Source organism: Lonchura striata, chromosome 3, assembly GCF_046129695.1.
Source record: "Lonchura striata isolate bLonStr1 chromosome 3, bLonStr1.mat, whole genome shotgun sequence".
NCBI classification, from domain to species: domain Eukaryota; kingdom Metazoa; phylum Chordata; class Aves; order Passeriformes; family Estrildidae; genus Lonchura; species Lonchura striata.
In genome coordinates this window covers 1,774,838-1,789,824 of record NC_134605.1, presented here as the reverse complement: position 1 = coordinate 1,789,824, position 14,987 = coordinate 1,774,838, and the positions used below count along the sequence as shown (strand labels likewise).

At 39.2% G+C, this 14,987-nt stretch overlaps 1 long non-coding RNA gene across 1 annotated transcript in view; it reads right to left on the bottom strand.

The window, feature by feature from the left end:
- Window positions 1-14,987, bottom strand: part of LOC110484889 (uncharacterized) — a 191,824-nt gene that overhangs the window by 123,565 nt on the left and 53,272 nt on the right. The gene's annotated exons all lie outside the window — the stretch shown is intronic.

Here is a 14,987-nt window from a genome sequence, read left to right as displayed (position 1 = left end):
ACACCTTTGACAAGCAAAGTTATCAATCTTAATGCAAAATCTGCACAGGGATTCTCAAATAATTTCAAAATTGTACATATACACAAAACCTGTAACATCTAAAGATTTGCACCTATGCATTCACCCAAAAGGCTCCTGAAGTATTTTCCCAAGGTATTTATTTTTATTTTCTTGGTAACAACATCTTGCCAGAAATATGAAACGGAATATTGGTAACTTCTATTTATGAGTTCATTATGGTGTCAAAATCATAGGATTTTTTTTTCTTCTTTTTTACTTCATATTATCCAATCACAGACTGCAACAGTGCAAAATGCAGCCTTTATTCTTTATTTCATTCATTATAGCAAGTATTCTGAGTAGTCCTTACTGACAATCTGATTTCTCACAAAGGAGTATTTGCAAAGTGAAAGATGGATATTCTGTGAAATATTTTACTTGTCATCAGTTTTGTGCTCTTGTATCTCAGACTGAGACAGCCCCTGACAGACAGCTTCAGTCGCCAGAGGAAAGAGGAGCAGTTCCTTTCTCAAAGGCTGGACCACACTGCTCCCGTGTGGTTTCTGAGGAAAACAGAACAGGCTGAAATGACTGCTCGACAGAGAAACTCCTCACACCCTGCTTCTGTAATTCATGCCCTTCATATGTTTCTTAGATGGCACTGTGCATTCACCTGACAAAGTAAAAATGACAGTGGCAAATTTCAAGCAGAGGGGTTTTGTGTTTTTTTTTTAAATCCACTGTAACATTAGTGCATGGTTCCTTTGACTAGCTCAACTCTTGGTTATTAGCACATGGCTAAACGTTTCACACCAAAATAAAGGAAGAACTCTGCACCTGCTGGGAAGATCTCCACAGATAGTAAAATCAGGTGTTCTGGAAGTCTGAGCCATAAACACCAGCCACAACAGAAAAATGACCTGAAAAATAATTGTATGCTGACTAGACTTTTTCTTCAAATATGCGTTGAGATCAGTAGCATGACAATATTTTCCTTTGATTATTACACAGCTAATTTTACATTAATTCAGTGGATTCTTTTCCCATTGATATATATTGTTCCTTCATACCTAAACAATATCTGCAAATAGTGAAAACTGCTGTTACTTTTCAGAGTAAAAGTATTTTTTGATCTGTTTCATCAGAAAGGCTTGCCTTCCTCAAAGCCAAATTCAAAAGCTATTTACCCTTATCTGGGGGACATGCAGACAGAAGAGGTGGGAGGTAGGGAGTGAAAGAGACCTAAAAGAAATAATTCTGTATAGAAAGAAGCCTTACAGAAGAAACCTCAAAGAAACCCCAAAAGCTAATTCTACCCAACTCCCCCTTCTCCCTGTCTATGGAAAACCAGCAGACTGACAGCTCATATAAATAGAGCAGACGAGTTCAGCATGAAGGCAAGAAGGAAAAGAAATTCTTATTGGATTGTGGAAGCAACAGCTATCCCAGAGACTGTTACTGCATCATCTCAGATTGCTTGCAGGCCCCATTTCAATTAAAAAAGATATTTGTGAATCAGACAGAAATGTGGTATCTTAGAATGGAATCAGAGGATCTGTCAGCATCCTGGAGAGTTTACTTTTAACATGTACCAGGCCTTAGCCACAGGCACACAGAGAACAGAGCATAATGAACACAGACTTAAAAGTTCCAATGGTTCGTAGGCCCTCAAAAGGGATGAACAGCTCTGAAGGAGATGTTATGGTGCATCAAGCAAATCCTCCTTAGTTCACACAGTTATTGACCCGAGACATCACAATTATTCCTTCAGAGCCATTAAGGGTCAAATGTGTTAATCCCACTGCCAGCATAGATTATTTGTTACACATTTTAGTGAGTAGGATAAGGAGGATATTATATGGGAGCTGCATGCACTCATCATTTGGAGGCTACCTCTCAGTCTTGATACCAGGGCCTTAGATTGCTGGCAAGACACAACAAGGAGTGGAAGAGGAAATCAGGGCAGCAGGGAGAGGTACAAAGCCACCAGAAGACATGTCCTGTTGGGACAATCCAGCTGCTCTCTTCCCCAGGCTGACTGGCACAGAGCTGGAGAAGAGACATTTTCCTTTTAACTGCACTATGCCCACAAAGCACACAGAAACAGCTGAATAAATCCCTTCATTCCCTCTGCTACAGGGAATAGCCATCACCAAACTTTCCACTGGATTGCAAGGAAGTGGTTTTGTAGCATTTTATCTCTGCAAAAGCCAGTGGCAAACAGAGGTTTAAGCAGAGACAAACCTAGAGCTGGACCAGCTGAGGGAAGGAGTCACCTGGAATACTCAAGAAACCCTTGGTACAGCACTGCCAAATAACCAAATCCACAAAAGCTAGCATTTAACTGCAGGACATTTCCATGTGCCTTTCAGACCTCTTGGATGAGCACACAAATCTCTCAGCCGCCTGTTCCAAAAGGTTTGTGCATATTTTTCAAGAAGGGACATACTTGCACCTGCCTTTGTGGGCAGCACCTTAAGGAAGCAGATCATTCCGACTCCAGGAGCAAAACCCACAGTAAAGAAATCAAGTCCTCATCAGCCTCTGACAGCAAAATGCTGATGTGTAGTAGCTGTGACACAGATCACATAAATCAGCATTTCTGAAGTGACTCCTTTCTTCCCACTGCCAAAATTGTCATAACTAGCTATCTCAGATTTATTAAATCTCCATATTGGAGCTCTTTGCCTTTTCTAAAAAAAAAACCAAACAAAACAAAAGCAAGGATAGTCAAGGTAGGAATTGCTTGAAATGCCTAAAGATATTTTGAAACTATTGTTTAGGTCTCTCAAATTTACCCATTATTAATAATCTCCTGAAAAGCTATGCTAAACAAATTTAGGCTTACTTGGGGTGATGATTATCATTCTTCCTGAAAGCAAGGATACAAAGTGGGCTATGCAGCAGTGGAGGTACATGGGAACTGTGCCTAACCCCACAGGCTGTGGAACTCTGCCCTTGGATGCAATATACAAAATATTGGAGGTAATAAAGGAAAGTGTCCCCTTAACACCATATGCTCGTGACACCTCAAAACCCAACCTCTCACAGCTGCAGTTTTCTGCATCATTCCTGTGGCATACAGATACTCTTTAAACATGGAATAAGCAAAGAGGATATATATAAAAATAAATATAAAAATCGCACACAACACGAAGATGAATATAAACCATTTACTGCATCATCTCTCAGAAGACACAGTAAAGGAGCACATAAGACTATCCTGAAGTTCCTGCTTTGCTACTTGTAAGCTGCAATTCCTCATTCCCCAGCAATGCCATTTGTTACCTCCACTCTTGTTGTACATTCCTCTGTCCTGTAGGATATACACATATATGCTAATATATCATTAATATGATAACACAGGGCCTCATTTCCTTGCAATTTCTTAATACTCAGTTGGTAACAGCTGCTTCTGTTAAATTGTTTTCCAGTAGCAGAATACGTCCACAGAACAGGATAAAAAAAAAAAATAGTGTCTTCATTTGGGGCTTAAATTGCCCTCAAAAATGTCATCAAAATATTGCTTAAAATATGCATTTTTGCAAAGTGTGGAAAAACTCTTCAGTCTTTGGGTAATTCATATGGGGGAAGGAGAACAGATTTTGGCTATGTACAACCTCAATTTGCATGCAAGCCAAACATTTATAATTTCCTTCAGAGATAACTGAAGATTATAGAGACTGTGAGGGAGATGAGAGGCAAAGGAGGAGAAAAATACAGGAAGACAATGTTTTTAGTGTACACCATACAAAAATTTATATTTACTTAGTTTTGCATATCTTTAAGGGAAAGGCAAATGAGTACTGCAAACCTCTAAGTAGGCTATTGACCTGTGAAGTTAAATTTTATAGCAGCACCAAAACATTTCACAACTTCTTAGTTGTGTAAGTGGGGAGACTGGATTCTCCATTTCCAGCTCCTTTTGTAAAGACAGTGAAGCTCAGATTCATCAAACCACTTAAACTACTTAAGCATTAAGCAAGAGCATTATCTCAACTAATACGTATGCAAGAAGTCAGAAAATATGAGTTAGGCATGCCTTGAAAATATTTTTTTTAATAAATATCACTCAATTGACTGGGAACAGATGTGAAGAATGAATAAATACTAATATGGGGGCTATCATCCATTTTCCCCTCAAACTCACAACCCCATAACCGTACTCAGCCACACTGAGAAAACAAAGATTTTCTACTCACTTGTTATGAACAAGAAATTCAAAGCCATTTTTTTTGTGTAACTGCTCTCCTGTGATGGGAGGAAAATTCTTTTATGCTTTTATCTTGAATTCAGTAAGTCCTGTGAGAGGGGATTGTTTACATTTGGCCAAATGTTTTCATATTTGTGCCAATTTTAAAACCACGGATTTGTTCTTTGCAGCGATTATCTATGCTGAGATGATGACCATGTTTTGTGTTATTCTCATCTACTTACAAGTATAACTAAGTTTTTTACTAGAAAATTTCCTCTAAAACCTGTAAGTAAGACAGCATCTTTTACATACAATCCAAACTGAATATAAACAGAGGTAATTGGTAAAGGCCTTTCTCTCTGGCTATGATTATTCACAATAAATTTCTTTAGTTTACCCTAGATGGCAAAACTAGAAACCAGATTGCAGCTTTGTATTCAAATGCTAGTCAAGCTCATGTCACTATTCATAAATTAATCTGAATATCAGTGCCAGGTACATGCTGTTGGGAATGCTCAATGAAGATTGACACTTAGATGCATTTTTAGTTGGTGAAATTACAGTAGGGGAAGGACACTCAAAAAAGGCTGCTCTATGCCTCCCATTCCCTATTTCTTCTTGGGAAACTGAGTCACCACACCATTTTTCCCTTCCCTTTTTAACTATTCCAGGTTCTGGGGCACAGACTGATTCACGCTGCTGCCCAGGTCTAAGCTTAGCAGCACAGTACCAGCTAGAGGAGCTGAAGTATCTATCCCAGCACCTATAAATGTGCCAGGGCAGCAGAGAATTCAGCATGAGCAGAAACCAAAGCCTGTCAGCAGCCCCCTTGACTTCAAAGGGAAGTGGCCTGAAGTAGCAGGGCTACAATGGCCATAGCTGTCTTAAGGATACAGGTAAAACTATGACACAGATGTGCAAAAATTAAGTGTAACAGCTCCCTCAGATGCCACTCAGTCACTTTTTATTACTGAAACAAGTTTCTTGCTTCTCTTATCCACAGAACTGCTTCCTGGTCATGATCCTTTATCATGATATAGTTACTTTAGTGCTTTTGGTCACTGAAATCACCAGTTGGGTGTTTGCTCATGAGAAAATGCTGGTTAGTAAGTTCTATTTTAGACACTAACACCTAACCACATCATTAGCATTATACACGCTCAGCTCCCTCTTGGTGAGCACAGGACCCATTAAACTCCTGCCACAATGACAGAGCAGTTGGATGACCCCATTCTTCAGAGCTTCATATCACAAGAAGTCTCTTCTTTGGTTTTGTCAGATGTTATGGGCAGGCTGGTAAAACTGTTTCCCCAGGACACTCACTTCTCTGGGCTGAGCAGCAAAAATGGCTTGATTTGAGATCTTTTCCTGCTTTCTTAGTTGATCAGAAATTCAAAACAATGCATGTTGTTCCAATAACCTACTTCATCTTCCCTTTTAGTCTTCAAGAAGTCCCAGGGGAGGAAAAAAAAAAAAAAAAAAAAAAAAAGTAGAGATTGAACCCTCCTCTCTCCAAAAAGTAATTTTCAATAGAAAGACTTCTGGTGCACACCAAATTATGCACAGCAAACCCCACTGGGTATAAAGCATTGTGTGCACAAGGGCATAAGGCCTCAGAATAAATGTTTCTACATAAAATGTCCCCAAGGAAAGTAGACTACTCAAGTAATCTCTGCATCAAGAGATTTTCTGCAGGATTTTCTGCCTATCACTCCTTTTGCCAACCAGTCCAAATGGTTTTAATCTCCCTTTTCTCCCTGTCACAGGACATAAATGTTTCCACTGCAAGTTCTGAGACTTAAGTGTCACTCGGAGCTGCACAAAGCAGATGCTGAACTGACAAGTTCGCTGAAATTTCTACGAAATTTCTGTGAAATTCACCCATAAATAAAGTCTGTCAACACTTGCTGTTCTACACTGATTGCCAACATCTCACTAGTTTCAAAATAAATACCTCCTACAGATACTTTTAGTTGCCTGGAGTACTAGATGTTTAAATAGACGTTAAAAAAATACAATTTCAAATGTGGATTGATGATCTTTACTCACTCTTAAAGAACCAAAATCCATCAAACAGGTATGAAAGATCAAATCAAAGTCAGTTTCTATCTGTTTCCACTGCTGGACCTCAATGGCCTTCAAACAGCCACCCATTCTGCCTCAAGTTATTTATGACAGCTGCTTTATCATGCAGTTATGCACTCAGTAGTGCATTTCCAGGTTTTCTTAAATCCTAGGCAGAGAGAATAACTCTTCCATTATTTCTTGTTTCTAAATGTCTGAAAATCAGAAGCATTCAAAAACTAACTCAGGTTACATAAAAGCACTGCTTGAGCAAAATTCAAACAGAATAGAATATATATATTTATATTCCATTTCGAAGCATGTGTTTTTACAGTTTTTAATTATTTTTTCTTAAGAGAATAAGGAAGAGTTTTAAGGAGCAGCAGCATTCACTGTTAACGATAAACCACATGTTATAAAATAGGCAAGGAAAGCACACATACACCCCCAACATCAGTTCATGTCTCAAAGCAGGTGTCCAGTGCCCTGACACCATTGCAGACAGGCACACTGACACTGAGTTAGCACTCTGAGGAGCAGTATTTCACTAAAGGTGAGTAACCCTGCAATGCAAGACTGCCTTTACCCAAGTATCACTCATTCAATGGCACCTGTGCTGCTAATCACCTGAAGAACCCACCCAAGGTTTGTAATGAAGGAGACAAGCATCCAGTCAAGAGTTTGCATTTTCTCTGTCTAGGGGCTCATCATACACAGTATAGCCTACCCACTTCTTATTACCAAAGCTGAAAAGTTAAGTGCCTGCAAAATCCCCTATGACAGCAGGTCTATATAGAAAGAGTTGATTTCTGTCTGCCAGTTTTTTAATTTAAGGTATTGCAGCCTTCAAAGTGGGCTCAGGCTATGCCTCTGTTGGCTGGACACTATCAGTCTGAGCAGCCACATAACCATTTCAGAGAGACTCCCAAGCACAAGGGGAAAGACTGACAATACAATCCCACACTCCAAACTCAACCATAAAAAGGCTAAAGTGAAAAAAGCACAGTTCCAGTTCAGCTGCTGATGGACAAATAGGTCCTTTTAGATTAATTGGTCTCACTTGATTGCCCCAGTATTACTTTTAAAGCCAAACTGAGCACTAGCACAAGCAAATGAAGCTGTGCTACACATTGCGCCATTCCCAGTCCTTAATCAGAAGCTCAGAGGCCAAAATCCCATCTCCAGCAAGAGAGGCACAAATCTTCAGATTCAAATTCTTATCTTTCCACTCTTGTCCTCCCATTTGATAAAGCACAGAACATCATTGCAGTCATCTTTTCAGTGAAAGGGAACATTTATTTCAAACATGCAAAACCAGGCAACTTAATTATGACCCTTCTGATGAGACAGTTCCTCGATTTTCTATCAACATGTTCCCAAGCCCATTCCCAGGGGAGCTCAGTGGTAACATGAAGAGCGTGACCGTTTATTTGGCTTAAGGAACACATTAATTTATCTGGCTTATAGAATTTAAACATCTGACGAATGACAGTGTGGTTGATTTTATTCATCAGCTAATTGCTTTGCCACCTGGAGCTGCAGCTTTATATATTCAGCTTATAAAAGATCTGAAAAGGATCTCAATTATTCTTTAATTTGTTCCTTGAATTTAAAGTAGGAAAATCTGGCTTAATCAAACATTGTCTCAATTCTATTGGGATATGTCTAGTTACCTTATAACAAGGTAAGCTTTCATTTAATCATATGATATGATAATTCCCCACTTTCAAGCCAAGTATCCTCTTAGTTACAATCAATTTTCCATTGAAAAAATAAACATTGTCTCTTTACTGAAATCCCTGCAGAGGAAAATAGTCCTTTTAAAGCAACTTGCTGTTAGTACAACCACCCTAGGAATTTTTGTGTTGGAATTCATTAAACCCCCTCATTTAGCACTGACGGTAGATTGTGATATCCTGATTTTTCAGAAATGACTCTTCACACACAGGATGGTTTTTGGCATAGTTGAAAAAGTCTGATAATGAGCATTTGGGCAGAATGGTGGGATAAGCAAAATCTGGGGGTTAGCTTCTATTTTGCTGTATAAAACAATTTTATGTAGCATCCTTTAAAAACTGACTGCCCAATAGTCCTTGTACTTACTTGACAGCAAGTAACAAAGGGGTAAGAAGACAAATCAAACATAAAGTAGCTTTTCACCAAAGTACAGTTAAAATTTCATATTTCCATAAGAAGATAGCACTAAAAATTGTATAATTGGGTCAGAGCCCTGCATAGTCACATAACATTTTCCCACAACACCCCAACAACACATTTGCCACCAGCAGTCCCTTTCCACGTTTTCCCAGAGAAGCCTGGATCTACAATGAACTTTAGAAAGAGTGGATCACTGGCAGCCTGAGTGAGGGCAGTACTATGGAGCTTGCTCCTTGGAAATAGCAGCTTAATTTAGGAAGCTTAAAATGCCACCACGTGGAATGTGTAACAAACCTAAGTGTATGTTTGCATAGGCATAACTGAGAGGAAAAAGAAAATGAGGAAAAGGAAAAAAAGGAAAGCTTGCAGAGGAATCACAATGAATTTGAACTGATGGAGTGCTGGCAGATACCAGGCTTAGAAACTGAGGAGTCCAAAGGCTAGTCTTGGTGGAAGAAGCATCCTTCTGATGAAAACAGCATGACAGGCACTGGAGAAATAATTAGACAAGGAGATAAGAGGACAATCACTGAAACTACTTAAAAGCAAAATTATTTGTACCAAGTCCCAAAACACTCTGGAGCCAGGGACAAGAAGGGAAAAACTGGCCCTGCTAGTGCATCTACAGACATTGAGAGCAGCTCATGCTGCAGCCAGAGCACAGAGGGCCACAGAAAGGTCAGTAACAAGAGCAGCAGGAGGAGTTGGAACGAGGGAGCTGACACAGCCCCATCAGGGTGGTGGAATGGTTTGGCCAGATGAACATGCTTAGGAAAGTTCTCTGATGAGGAAGACAACAGAAACTGCAGCTCTACCTAATATGACACCTATTTTGCATCTCTGGCTTTAATAACCTATGGTCCAGCTCCAGCTGCCTTTCATTTACATAGGAAGCCCCTGGTTTTGCATATCTGGAATTTCATAGTTCTCTAATGCACACTACTGGCATTAGCAATAGTGATTTATAGTATTAACAGTAGACTATATATTAATTGTTTTCACCAACTGTTTTTATTTTTAAATTTGTTCTTAGATTTGAGCAGTTGGAGCAACTGAGATGCACTAAGCGGGTGCAGACACTGGTGAAGCATTTGGAGGAGAGGATTTACTCTCACTGAAAGTAATTTCTCCAGAAATTCAGATTCTCACTCTCTCTGGAAGACTTGGCAAGCAGATGGAGATCTGCAGGACACAGCATGAATATAAACACACAATGACACTCAGAATTCCAAGGCCATCGACTTGAGTAAATACTCTAGAAAAAACTTGGAATTTTTGTCATGAGACAAATGTTTCTGTATCCAAAATGTTTTGCTCTGGATCCATGAGGCAGGGTGGAAGCATTCAGTGAAGGAGCCTGGAATTTGGCAACATTTCCTTGAGATCTCCCTGGAGCTCTATTCTGTGGGAATGTCAACTTTGTTCTCCTCTAGCATCTGACACACATATGAGGTTGAAGCAACTGCTGACTTCTCAATCAGCTTTGTTCAGTGAATTCAAGCAGCATTTTTAGCACTGAAAAAGTCTTTTAATCAGGCTTATTATGACTTCAAACAAATCTGAGTCTTGGATGCACTCAAGCTACTGTAAATTCCCAGTCTGTTTACTCAGAATTCTGAAAGAGGGGCATATTTCTAAAAAGAAAAAAAAAAACATTTCCAAGGCTAACACCCAGACATATTTTTTTCCTTACAAATATCAAAGACCAAAATCTTTCCTCAATGCAACCTGTGACTTATGCGTCATGCAACCCATAAACCGAACTATAAAACAGCAAAGTCTGAATTCTAACAGGTGGAAAAGTCACAAGAAGAATTTAGACTTAGGCAGTCTGCAAAAACTACGTTTCAAAGCAATATCTGAACGATAAAAAAATTGCAGCATGAGTATACCACCAGCTAAATATTCATTCTTGTTTCCCACTGAACTTGCCTTTTCTGCCAAGCAGAGTAATGCAATGTGACCTACAAAGCATCACAGAGAACAGAAAGTGATAAGGTCTGCCCTGGCTTTTATACAGTGCCAGCATAAGAACAGAGAGGGTTTCTTAAGAGTTTTGTAAGAGTATAAAAGCACTATATTCAACAGAATTACTCCTGGCACATATCAGAAATACCTACCAGATACTTACAACTGCAAAACACTGCAAAGAACAGAAATGAAGTATCCTTTGCTACAGCTTTATCATCTACCAGTGCTTCCCCCACATTTTGAAAATCTGCCAGGAGCCAGTCCTGAGAGTCATATCTGTGTCATGAGGATTCATGTGTTTGCATATGCTCAGCAAATACAGATATCCTCTTTGGTACTCCAGTGTGCTCCTTTGGCCTGTTCCTGTTCTCTGATTATGAAAATAGCAAGGGACAACAGTAGCCCCGTTAGGTTTTGGCTAACATCAGAGAGGCTGTCCTGGCCAGCAAGAAGCATGTACCTCATTCTCCCAAACATATGTCAGCAATCAAGTGGAGCACTCAATTAGAGCTATTCAGTCCTCTCCCAGCTTTTCAACAAATAATTTTTCCTTTCCTTAAAGAATACCTACCCATGGAAAACACATGTTTAATGGGGATTTGAGACAGCATTTCCCTTATTAAAAAAAAATATTATTTTCATCTTTAGCTTGTATTCCTCTTTTTTTCCTCCTCCTTTATCTCTTGCCTCCAACAACTAATAAGTAAATTAGTCCCACCCTCCCCAATGTTTAGAAACTGAAAAGCCTTGAAAGAGTTTCATTAAAGAAAAGAAAACAAAAATCAGGGGAGGGGGGAAGGGGTAGAGAATTAAAATAACTTGTGGAACAGATCTTTTTCCAAAGTTTCCAAGCTCCAAGCACTGCCAGAGAGAGCAATATTTCCCAGGCTCAAATTAAACACCCCTGCCAGTGGTGACCCCCTCTCCTGCTCTGCCTGCCAGGGTGCAGCCAGCTCAGCCTTAGAGATCCTGACAGTGCTGGCAGGAGAAGCTGGCAGCTCAAAGCCCATGGAAAAGCCCATGGAGCTTGAACATTTTTTTTTTTTTTATGAAAACAATAATTCCACATAAAAGCAGAGACTTAGTAGAGGGATGTAACTGCATCCCTCTGCTCTCTGATTGAACAGACTGTACTTTTCAGCACATCTCTTAACTTTAGTATAGCCCAATAATATCAATAGTGTAACTGTGAGGGGTAATAATAAATTAATGGTATGAGTACAGCCTCATCAGTTTCTGTTTAAGCTCAGAGTTCCTGTCTGTTCAACTGCTTCTCACACAGAAGACATGAGAAAAGATAAGGAGAGAGGAGAAAAAAACAGCTGGGAAAAAACATCCAAATTTTCTCTGCCAACCTCATATCACAGCACACAGAGGCAGCTTTCCTACCAGCAGAGACATATAACTTTAATTCCTTGCACAGAAATATCATTAAAATAGATATATCCTAAATGAACACCATAGCTAGAATTTTACTCATGAATTCAGGAATACAGAGCTCACCTCCAGATTCAGCTGGGCTGATCAGAGGAATTGATAATTTTTCCAGCACCCCTCTTTTGAGAGATACTATTATTTCAAGCCTAACAAACCTGTCTTTCACCCTTCCCACTCTTACAGAGGAATAGATTTATCCCTAAAATAAAGCAGCACAGGAAAAAAAAAAAAAAGACATTATCAAATGAGTTATTTCCAGTAGAGGAACACAGTTCTATGAATTCAAAAAAATCTCTCGAAAAAGCAAATGTTTATTTTATGATTACCTTACTGTGGATCTTTGTCAGAAACCTTGTTACCCCTTGACAAGGTGAGGCTGAAGACTTTGGAGGGAACAAAATCTAAAAACTTACCTGTATCCTGGAGAGAAGAACTCAAGAAAGGCTAATAAGATCATTTCAGCTAAAGCAATAGACAGCAGAGAGTTGGAAAGGCAATGTTAGTGCATGCACACAAGTCATGTCAGTATTTTGCAGCAGAAAGAATAAAACTCATGATCCTCATGCTATACAGCTCAGATCCATTACATTCATTTGTGGGTGTGATGTTATTAATTAAGAGGAACAGAAGTGGTCAGGGAACAAATAATGAGACTAGAACCTACACAACCTACCAATGCATAAAAAATAATCTATGCCTGATTTATTCTCAACAACAAACTACATTTTAAAGATAACTGAAATGAGGCAAATCCTACCCTAAGATAAAATGCAAAAAGAGCTTTTGTTTTTGTTGTTGGGTGCTTGCAATATAAGCCAAGGAAAGTGAAAGCTGTGACCAACTCTAGACAATAACCTCAAGTACAGGATACTGCCACATGCTGGAAGCATTCAAATAGCTGCTTTTTCATTAGGTGATCTGAAGTTCAGCCTCCCACCTCTCAAACCAAAGGCATCTGTCCTCTGGGGTAATTCCATCTCTGTTGATTATGTTCCATTTTACAAACCCTGCATGAATACCCAGAGATTAAAAAAAATAAAAATTAAATATTATCATTTAGAGAAGGCAATGGAATGGTTGAGTACCTGGTTTCATCTTTTTTTTTCAGTCCTCTGAGAGAAGACATATCAATAAAAGAATTCCAACTGCTTTCCACTGTGATCTAAACTCACTTGGATTTCATCCCACAAACATGGGAAACTAAGCTATCATTTCAGCAGTCCACACAAACCTAATCTTGCAAGATAGAGCTCCCTGAGATCTGTCTTGCCCTAACTCTACTCAGGCTAGTTCCCACACTGTCTTTAACCTTGCCATATTTTCTATCACTGCAATCCCCTTCCCAAAGAGTCAGATTAAAATACTTCCAGGCATGGGAAGAGCTGTCTCTCATGTTAAGCAACCATGAGCTGCTTCAAGGCTTTAATCTAAAATTGGAAAGATACTGTAGGGAAAAATCTCACCTCTAGGAAAGGTAGGTATGTCAGACAGCTCTCAAACATACTGCTGAAAATTACTGTTGCATTCTATAATATTAAGATGTAAATTCACACAAGCCTGCTGGATTCCTCTGCTGTGGATCTACTATTCAAACTATCTGTTGATTAAGCTAGGAGGAAAACCATTATTTCTTCTTCATCTCTGTACACATGGAGAACATTAAGACAAATGTCATATTTCAACCCTTTCCTTAATCTCCACAGATCATAACCATAGGCAGAGAGCCTAATTTTCCTCCAGCACATGGGGGTTAAAAAAAAAAATTGAAGGTGGTCACACTTAAGTTAATGGAATTGTACCCTTATAAAACTGGTTAAAATAAACTGAGCCCCGAATCAGATTTTCAAACTTAAACAGACTAGCAAAAACTCATGCAAATCACAGTCCATGGAATGTATGCAAGAGCTGCCTCATCAAACCAGGATGCTGTGTAGAGATAACATGACACTACAACCATGTACTTGGTTACAACAATATAGGCAGCACTGTAATTACAATAATGACCTCCCAGAGCTATTGTGTCTTTTAATTAAGCCTTTAAGAGTAGGCATTTGCCACTTAATCCTAACTCACTGTAACTACTGCAGCATATCATCTACATTTTCACAAAGAATTACTGTGTCATATTTCTGTCAAAAAGATGAAAGGGAATATTTTAGTTCAAGTGGCATTTACAGAATGAAACCGTATGAAATAAGTGGCCCATAGATGTCCTTTTAACAGCACTTCAGACCAAGTAAATGCTTCTGTTCCCTTTCTTTCTCCTACTACTCTGCATCTTCCCAGGGTAAACTGGGAGAGAGCAGGCAGGAGGGGCTACACAGAGCCAATATCACACCTGATTACATGGATGATAAAGCTGTGACAACAGATTTTAACCAGAATACAGCACACAGCAGCAATGCCACAAACTTACTGTTTTCCAGTTTCATTTAACTCTTTACCACTCATCACAACCAAAACAGCAAATAGTTCTTATTGGTGCCCACCAATTCTGTCTCTGCTTTCTCTGACTGGGAAAGCTTTCCTGAGATACCTTTTGATTCAAAAGTACTCTCAGCTAAAGTAATATACAATGCAAAGGAGTGTCCTAATGCTATTTTCAACACCATTAACAAATTGTTAGAGGTATTTTTTAATAATGGCTCCAATAATGCGGAATTCTTTCCAAAACCATGCATGTGAGTATGCAGAAGAGTTTCTGTCTGTTATCTGAATGGCACCACTGTTAACTCACACAGGGACACTGAGCAGCTCTGTCAGCCCTACTTGATTTTAACAGACTCAAAGGCACCGGTGATGAGAACAATTTTGTGCTTGTTTATTTGAGGGGTTCTTATTCTAACTGTGGAAACCCGACTCGGCCCAATTTCCACATCTTTTCAGTGTCTTCTTTGATATGAGTATTTTCATTCCACTATACTATTTGCTTCCATCAACTCAAATACCACATCCAAACAGGCTGATGAATGAGAAGAATTAAATCAAAAACTATGGAAGTAGTAGGGGAAGTTAAAAGTGATCATTAGCCCCTTTTGTGTTTCTGCATCATCACAAAATACTTTCAACACTGCCTTGCCATGGCACACCAGAAAAGAAACAAAACCAAGATTTTTTAAAATTTTCTCCACAAACAAGGCAGGGTCTTTTAATCAACAGTCAG